Here is a 9,057-nt window from a genome sequence, read left to right on the forward strand (position 1 = left end):
TCCATTGTATAGATGTTGTACATTTGATTAAACCAATTTCTCATGGTAGGAAGTTTTTCACTGTTTTAAACATGATGATGTACATTCTTGTAGCCAAAGTTCTGAAGCCTTCATTATTTCTGTAAAATAAATTCCTGGTTGTGAATTTCTGGATCAAAAAATATATATCTTTTTAGAGCCTGCTTACCATGTCTCAAGGCCAGGACTGATGTTTTTCATTTCCTTGCTTTTCTATTGGCACTCTTGTTTTTTTTTTAATGTGGATTTGAATTATTGCCTGGTGTCACTTGCTTTAAGTCTGAAGAAATTCTTTAAGTATTTATTGTAAGACAGATCTAATATTAACAAATTCTTTTAGGTTTTTTTTTTAATCTGGCAATGGATTTATTTGCCTTCTTTTATAAAAGATAGTTTTGCTGAATATAAGGTTCTCAGCTGACAATTATTTTACTTTTAGCACTTTGAGTATATTACCCACTCATCAAACACTCCAAGTTTCTGATGGAAAGTCAGCCATTAATCTTATTGGTTCCCTTGTGTGTGCTTTCAAGATTTGTTCTTTGTCTTTGTCTTCTAACATTTCGGCTATGATGGGTCTTGATGTGGACCTCTGTGCATTTAATATACTTAGTTTTTTCCACATTTTGAATGTATAGATTAATGTATTTCATATAATTTGGGAAGTTTTCAGTTTTTTAAAAAAATATTTCTGTCCTTTTCTTCCCTGGATACTCCCATTATGCACTTAAAGTTTTCTTCCATTTCTCTGAAGTTCTGTTTATTTTTCTTCATTCTTCTCTCTCTCTATTCTTTAGATTGCACAATTCCCATATATCTTCTTTAAGTTCACTGATTCTTTTTTCTGCCAGCTCAAGTCTACTACTGAGCCCCTTTACTGAATTTTTCATTTTGGTTGTTGTTCAACTCCAGAATTTCGACTTAGTTCTTTTAAATAATTCCTATCTCTTTATTGATGTTCTCTATTTGATGATACATTGAAGTCTTCCCTCAATTCTTTAAGCATGGTTTCTTTTGGTTCTTTGAATATATTTTAATAGTTGATTTAAAGTTACTGTTTGCTAAATCCACTATCTGGGCTCTTTAAAGGCAGTTTCTATTGCCTATATATAGGTCACATTTTCCCATTTTTTGCATGTCTCATAATTTTGTGTTGAAAACTGGACATTTTAGATATGTTGGAACATATTTTCTAGGAAATATTCAAATTCTATTTTCTCTATGTATCTTCTCTGTAGGTAATGAGAGAATATTACATGAAAATCTTTTTAATATTATATGAAAAAAAACTTCCTCATGTTAATTGATCACTCTCAAATTCCATGTGTTATAAAATCTGTTCAGGGTCAAGGCAGATAATCTTAGTTTCAGGTAAAAATTGCTCTCCTCCCATTTTACAAATGTAGAGAGGTAGATAATACCAAGTGATGGTGAGGGTGTGGGTAGAAGGGAACTCTTGCACTGCCGGTGGGTGGTTAAACTGAGAGAGAAGTTTTGAAAGACTCTGCAAGGACCAAGGATGATAGTGCACTGTAGAATAAGGAGTATGATTACTCCAACTCTCTGCACCTGAGCTCCAAAACCAACAAAATAATAAGAAACATTAAAGGAGTTTTTGATAGAGGTATATAAGGAAATTATTTCATGTTTCTCTTCCATTCTCACTTGTTATAAAGGTTGATATTCTAGGAGTGGTTGGAGATCACTTAGTACTTTAGCTGGGCATGATGAAGGTCTTCATGGCCAAAGTTAATACACTTTAACTTTGTTGTTCAAGAATATAGTTTTTTCAATTTATACAGGAGTTGTGGGTTTCCAGGAAATTATTTCATTTTGAAAAAAAATTTATAAATGAGAATACTTAATTACTAAATTTATATTTATTATAATATATTAGAATATTTATGTGATATGATCCAAAACTTATAGTTCAAAACACATCTTCTCTTGCTGGCTTCTCAACCATTTTTTCTATAATCTGAAGCCCCTTTTTCATGGACTAGAGATTACAATGAGTAGAATCAGGTTAGTTAGAAGTTTACTTATTCTAATTTTTCCCATTCTCTAGCATTTGTCACAAGCAGTGATGGAATTGTGTCTCTATAATCCCTAGCTTCCAGCAGAGGGGAGTGTATACACACATACCTTCACATAAGGAAGAAATGAGACCTAATTTCTGATGTGAATCAAGGAATGGTGTGTCCACATCACTTTATGTTCAAATTATTTGCAGTGACTTCAATAAAGTTAAATCCATGATTTAGCTGCTCTGAAATGAGTAATACAGCCTCTCCCACAATACAGAGCTGATAGTAAATATCTTCATAATACAATAAATATTTTTAAAAGTAGGTATCACTCAAGGGCCCAACATCATTCTTAAAATTGAAAGATGTTACCTTAGAATATTTGTGCAAATTCCAAATCTGTTCTGAATCACTGCTAGCAATCTGTAAGCCCCAAATCCACTGTCATCATTCACCAAAATATTTATTGTTACACCCACTGTGTATGTATATAGTGGGCAAAAACATTCAACAGGTTATTTACCTACTTTTTAGTATTAATCTATTGTGAAAATGGCTATAATTCAACAGAAAGTTTAGTCAATAGGGAAAGTTAAGACCTTCTTACAATATCTATTAATCCCATAACAGTTTTATTCAAAACTATTTCTCAAAGCTACTCACATAACTTTTGTTATTCTATCTGTCATTAAGATTGCCTTTGCCTATATGTAAATCAATGAAGTTAGAACACTCCCTCACACCATACACAAAAATAAACTCAAAATGGCTTAAAGACTTAAATATAAAACATGACACCATAAAACTTCTAGAAGAGAACATAGGCAAAACATTCTCTGACATAAATCATACCACTGTTTTCTAAAGTCACTCTCCCAAGGCAAAAGAAATAAAAACAAAAATAAACAAATGGGACCTAGTCAACCTTATAAGCTTTTGCACAGCAAAAGAAACCATAAACAAATTGAAAAGACAACCTATGGACTGGGAGAAAATATTCGCAAACAATGCGACTGACAAGGGCTTCATTTTAAAAATATACAAACAGCTCATAAAACTCAATAACAAAAAACAAATAACCCAATCAAAAAAATGGCAGAAGACCTAAATAGACATTTCCCCAAAGAAGACATACAGATGGCCAACAGGCACATGAAAAGATGCTCAACATCACTAATTATTAGAGAAATGCAAAGTAAAATGGCAAGAGGTACCATCTTCCATGGGTCAGAATGGCCATCACCAGAAAGTCTAAAAATAATAAATGCTGGAGAGGGTGTGAAGAAAAGGGAATCCTCCTACACTGTTGGTGGGAATGAAAATTGGTGCCACCTCTATGGAGAACAGCATGGAGGGTCCTTAAAAAAGTAAAAATAGAGTTATCATATGATCCAGCAATCCCACTCCTGAGGATATATCCAGAAAAGATGAAAACGAATTTGAAAAGATACATGCACCCCAATGTTCATAGCAGCACTACTTACAATAGTCAAAACGTGGAAGCAACCTAAGTGTCCATTGACAGATGAATGGAAAAGAAGATGTGGTATATATACAATGGAATATTACTCAGCCACAAAAAAGAATGAAATAATGCCATTTGCAACAACATGGATGGACCTAGAGATTGTCATACTAAGTGAAGTAAGCCAGACAGAGAAAGACAAATATAATATGATATCACTTATTTGTGGAATCTAAAAAAATGATACAAATGAACTTATTTACAAAACAGAAACAGACTCACAGACATAAAGAACAATCTTATGGTTACCAAAGGTGAAAGGGGCAGGGAGGAGAGATAAACTAGGAGTTTGGGATTAACAGGTACACACTATTATATATAAAATAGCTAAACAGCAAGGACCTACTATATAGCACAGGGAACTACATTCAATATCTTGTAATGTATAACGGAAAAGAATCTGAAACTTTGCTGTACATCTGAAACTAACACAACATTGTAAATAAACTACCCTTCAATTAAAAATTATTTTACAGAAAGATTGCCTTGCTTTCTCAATTCAGTGACTTTTTTTTTTTTTTTTTTGCATTACGCAGGCCTCTCACTGTTGTGGCCTCTCCCGTTGCGGAGCACAGGCTCCAGACGCTCAGGCTCAGCGGCCATGGCTCACGGGTCCAGCCGCTCCGCGGCATACGGGATCTTCCCGGACCAGGGCACGAACCCGTATACCCTGCATCGGCAGGCGGACTCTCAACCACTGCACCACCAGGGAAGCCCCAATTCAGTGACTTTTATGCCACCATGTAAAATCAAGTGAAGTATGTGGTTGTATTTAGGTAATAGGCTACCTTTACATATCTATAAATATCTTCATTAAAACTTTCAATAGAGTAACAATTTAAGAATTATTTATGAATTCAGACAAAGTTATCTATCAAGAAGTACTATATGCCTATCAGGTTATGTGTAGAATGATATACTTTTGTCAAAGATATATGAACTCTGATGGTAAAATGACAGCACACATCACAGTACTGTACCTTGAAATAATTACAGATTTGAATTTTACCTCTTCCAGACTGAAATTTTCTAAAAGTCAAGGCCTATGTTTTAGATATACTTTTTTAAAGATATACTTTTATATTCAGTATCTAGTATAGTGCTTGGTGGCTTGTTCTAGATAGGGTGGATGTTCTAGATAGGCTTGTGGAATGAATGAATGAAATGTATGATCTGGTTGAGAAGACAACAATAAATATTAAACAACAAAGAACTGAACATAAAAAGGGAGGTTGGGTCAAAGCATCTATAGACCTTGAATCTTCACCCTGATCTGATCTTTGCCGTGCATAGATATCTCTAGTATCCCTTCTCATAAGGACAGTAACCCCATCATGAGAGCACCAACCTTATGACCTCTTTTAACTCTACCTCCCAAAGGCCCAGTCTCCAAATATCATCACATTGAGGGTTTGGAATTCAAAATATGAATTCTGGGATGGGATGTAATCCAGTCCATACAGCTTACATCAAGGCTTTTATTTAACGGGGTAGATTTCCAAGGGTGCAATGGAAATAGTAAATAGTACCAGACTGATACCAATAGATTTTGTAACAGTTCACATTTATGCCACCTATACACTAGAATACATGAGGATATTCTTTTCAACTCATCCTCAAATAAGTTGAAGTACCAACTTTGTTGCATGCATATTAACTTCTCATATATTCTGGGATTTATACCTGGATTTTCTATATTGCTTCTCTGATAGTTTTTCCAACAGTAGCTTTACATTTATTTAATTTCAGTGTAAGGTCTTCACTTTTTCCTGTCAACTCAGCTCAGCTGAGTAGTTGAATGCCTCCCCTCCTCCCTCCCTTCCTCAATTTCTGTGTTTGTCTAGATTTTCTGGGATATTTATTCTTCCATATGAACTCTAAGATAATTGAAACTCAATACTTTTTTAAATCCCTGTTGAAATCCTAACTGTAATTATATTAGACTTATATACTAATTTTGGTACAACTGCCTTTTTAATGATTTACTTAATATACTTTATTTCTTCCATTTTTATTATGCTATTACCTGTTTGCAATGTTGCTTTCCTTCTTTCGTTTTTTAGTGGAGAGGAGTTGATAGAGTTGTCACTCATTTCTTCTTCTCCCTTGTTAAAAGGCAGAAAATTCCTCTTTCTTTTCTGAATCTCATAATATAGCACTTAGTTCTCTAATGTTAGAAAACAAGCCTTCAACTATTTCCCCAACAAGGTGTTCTATTTTCCCACTGCTTTCATCCTCCCTCCAACAAGTTAGCCGTTTTGAAACACTTCCATTTCCCTAAACTTTCCCATTCTCCTCTACTCCCAAGTTTTGCTGAGATAGACTAGTATTTTTAGTTATAGACTATTATTAGAATTTCCCTTGCAGTATTACAAAAATTATCTTCTATTTCAAAAGTCCTTGTTTAGCAGTTACACTGCATATTTTCAGCACTCTCTAAATACCCAAGGTTTATTGATTACCAGTTATCATCTATTTTAAGATGTTGTAGTTGGGGGGTTGAATAATGGCCCCCCAAAAGATGTGGAAAGTCCTAATCCCCACTTCCTGTGAGTGTGACCTTTGTAGGATCTTTATAGATGTGATTATTTAAGAATCTCAAGATGAGATCATCCAGGATTTAAGATGGGCCCTACGTAAATCCAATGATTTGTATCCTTCAAAGAGAAAAGGAGATGGGGGACTTGAGACACAGGGAGGAAGACTATGTGAAGATGAAGGTAGAGAGTGGAATTATGCTGCCACAAGCCAAGGAATATGAAGAGCCACCAGAAGCTGGAAGAGGTCCCTGGGCAGACATGACTGCTCCTGGACTATGGCTGTGAGGGCCTGGAGGCAGGTGTCAGGGCCCCTTTAACATCTGCAGTTGGACCCAGGTCAGCAGGTCTACCTCCAGGTGCTTACAAGGGTGTGTCTCCTGGTGGGTCCCTGGATGGGCAGGAGTATTCCTGGTTCATGGCTGAGGGGGGCTCTAGCCAAATTACAGGGCTAGTTCAGGATTTGCAGCTGGACCTAGGTTGGAGGTCCTGCCTCAGAGCACAGATAGACATGTCTCCCCGGGCGGTGGAGGGGGCGTTGCCTGGAGAGTCAGGACTAGCATCCTGAGAGGGGTTGGAGCTGGATCACATACCACTTCAGGGTCCACAGCCAGGACTGAGGTTGGCTGGCCAGACACCTGGGGCATAGGCAGGTGTGACTCCTGCGCAGTCCTTTGGCAGATGGTGTTGTGGCAGGACAATGCCAAATGGGGCTGTAGAGGAGTCCATGGGGAGACAGGGCTACTTTTGAGTCTGTAGCTGGGACCACAATTGGAAAGTCTGCCACCTGCACATGGGCTACCTTTTCAAAACAGCCCTCTTTGGTCTTGGGCTCTACCAGGGTTTCACAATCTCTTACTTGGATCCCAAATCTCTCACAAAGGCACTTTTGCCTATGGATGGTTGCCAATTTATTGTTGCTGAGTTGGGGAGAGATAAGCAGGAGACTTCCACCATCTTGTTGATATCACTCTGTGGTTGGTTCCTTCGGAGGGCTGGGAGGGAGAATCTGTCCCGTGCCTCTGTCCTAGCTTCTGGTGGTTTGCTGGCAAACTGGCCCTTGGCTGATCTCTGTCTTCATATGGCTGGTCTCCCTGTGTGTGTGTCTGTCTCCAGATTTCCCCTTTTAATCAGGACACCAGTCATATTGGAATAGGGACCCATCCTATTCCAGTACGACCCCACCTTAACCACTTACATCTGCAATGACCCTATTTACAAATAAGGTCACATTCTGAAGTTCTGGGGGGTTAAGACTTCAACATATGAATTTTAGGGAGATGTAAAGCTTTCTGGGAAACAAGTAGAGTTCTTACTGAAGGAAAGCATAAGGACTCATAATTTAAGAAAATAACCCTACTTTACTTTCATGAAATCATTAGAAATATTATAGACGAATTTCTTTTTTTTTTTCTTAAGTATAATTTCCACTTTATTGTCTTTCCAGGGGACAGTATTTCTTTAGTCTTTAAGGACTTAGCTCTTTACATGGGCTTTGGTGGAGGTCGTGGGGCAGCACCCGCAGGTCTAAATCAGGGTGGAGGTGTTTGGTCCTTCCGGGCTTCCCGAGAATGATTCCTGACTACCTGGCTGTGAATGGCACAACTCATGCAGTAATGCAGTTTCACATACAGATTGGGAAGCACATAGGCGTCGAAAACACTCGCTTCAGAAATGTCCCTGACGGCTGCGGCCTCTATGTTGTTCCGAATGACGAACTTCTTCATGGCCTTATCCTTGGGCACGCATCGGGCACAGCTGGTGCAGCGAACAGGCTGCACGTGGCCGCGGCCCTTTTTGGCATGACCATTATTCCTTCTTTTCTTGGTCATCTTGGCAGGAGGCGAGAGAGCTAGATGAAGTTCTTAATTGTATATGTATGTATGTGATTTATGTATTCATATCTTAGGATTTAAATATACAAAAATAAGCTTTATAGTCTATGGCAGTTTTCAAAGTAAAAATGTTGTTTTTCTCTTCTCTGTAACGTCTTTTGTAGTTATTACAGTGATTTAGGTCTTCTGTACTGATAAGTCACACAGAAAACATGTAGATACTAATCACTACGAGAAAAGCCTTTCATAGTCTACAAGCTATAAGTTAGTCTGATTAGTGTAGCAAATCCCAATGAACATGCTAAAGCCCACATACTAATTGTAGCTGTCATTCCACAAACTAACCAAAATCCTTTTCTAGTTGTAATAGAAAAGGAAAGGAAAGTGGAGGACAGAGATTTTCTGATGGTGTGTGGTCAGATATTGAATACTAACACCTAGGAATAGCAATGGGACTGGAAGGCTGAGAGGCTGAGAGAGCAGTAGAAAACAAGGATCCAGGGATAAATAAAGTGATGGAGGATGGGATCCAAATAGTGACAGGACCTGTGCCCCTGAGTATGTGCTAAACCACGTTCCTGGATGTACTTTCTTCTAAGAATTGCTTAATTTGGTCCAATAATTTCTCTCTCTAATAGCACAATTTTCTAATAAATGAAAGGCTACAGATCTCTGAGAAGACATTCCTGTAACACATGACAAAAGGAGGAAAATACCTCTTCAATTTTGCTGTGTGTCTTAAACAGGAATACTTTGAGTTCATATTTTCACACATTTTAAATTAAAAACTATATGTATTATTAATTCACTAGGGTAAGCTAACAACTACATATAGCAAATAACTCTCAAATCTCAGTGACTTAACATAATAAATGTTTGTCACTTACCTTATATCAGATGTGGGTCAGCAAGGAGTTGTGGCGTTATTCAGGCACCTAGGGTCCTTTTGATCTGGTAGCTTCCCAGTTTCCTAAGGCCTTGGAGTCCTCTACCATATTCCGTTCAGCTGGTGAGACAAAAAAAGGGAGCATCAGTCAGGATGTTCCTACAGGCCAGGCTGGAAGTGGCAAATATCACCCCCACTCACATTTAAAGACCAGAACTCAATAACATGA

The 9,057-nt window shown here is 37.6% G+C and overlaps 1 pseudogene; it reads right to left on the reverse strand.

Annotated features, from left to right (window-relative positions):
• Positions 1 to 7,533: 7,533 nt before the first annotated feature.
• Positions 7,534 to 7,939, reverse strand: LOC101319529 (small ribosomal subunit protein eS26 pseudogene; annotated as a pseudogene).
• Between the last annotated feature and the right edge of the window lie 1,118 nt (positions 7,940 to 9,057).

Source organism: Tursiops truncatus, chromosome 9 (assembly GCF_011762595.2).
Source record: "Tursiops truncatus isolate mTurTru1 chromosome 9, mTurTru1.mat.Y, whole genome shotgun sequence".
Lineage (NCBI taxonomy): Eukaryota > Metazoa > Chordata > Mammalia > Artiodactyla > Delphinidae > Tursiops > Tursiops truncatus.